The sequence below is a fragment of the Physeter macrocephalus genome, chromosome 12 (assembly GCF_002837175.3).
Source record: "Physeter macrocephalus isolate SW-GA chromosome 12, ASM283717v5, whole genome shotgun sequence".
Taxonomy (NCBI): domain Eukaryota; kingdom Metazoa; phylum Chordata; class Mammalia; order Artiodactyla; family Physeteridae; genus Physeter; species Physeter macrocephalus.
The window spans coordinates 90,329,304-90,330,041 of record NC_041225.1 but is presented as its reverse complement, the minus strand read 5'-3'; positions in this window follow the sequence as shown (position 1 = coordinate 90,330,041).

The following is a 738-nucleotide window of genomic DNA, read 5'->3' as shown; positions in this document are numbered from 1 at the left end:
GTGATGGTGGCCTCATAGAATGAGTTTGGGAGTGTTCCTCCCTCTGCTATATTTTGGAAGAGTTTGAGAAGGATAGGTGTTAGCTCTTCTCTAAATGTTTGATAGAATTCGCCTGTGAAGCCATCTGGTCCTGGGCTTTTGTTTGTTGGAAGATGTTTAATCACAGTTTTAATTTTAGTGCTTGTGATTGGTCTGTTCATATTTTCTATTTCCTCTTGATTCAGTCTTGGCAGATTATGCATTTCTAAGAATTTGTCCATTTCTTCCAGGTTGTCCATTTTATTGGCATACAGTGGCTTGTAGTAATCTCTCATGATCTTTTGTGTTTCTGCAGTGTCAGTTGTTACATCTCCTTTTTCATTTCTAATTCTATTGATTTGAGTCTTCTCCCTTTTTTTCTTGATGAGTCTGGCTAATGGTTTATCAATTTTGTTTATCTTCTCAAAGAACCCTCTTTTAGTTTTATTGATCTTTGCTATCGTTTCTTTCATTTCTTTTTCATTTATTTCTGATCTGATCTTTATGATTTCTTTCCTTCTGCTAACTTTGGGGTTTTTTTGTTTTTCTTTCGCTAATTGCTTTAGGTGCAAGGTTACATTGTTTATTTGAGATGTTTCCGCTTTCTTAAGGTAGGATTGTATTGCTATAAACTTCCCTCTTAGAACTGCTTTTGCTGCATCCCAGAGGTTTTGGGTCGTCGTGTCTCCATTGCCATTTGTTTCTAGGTATTTTTTGATT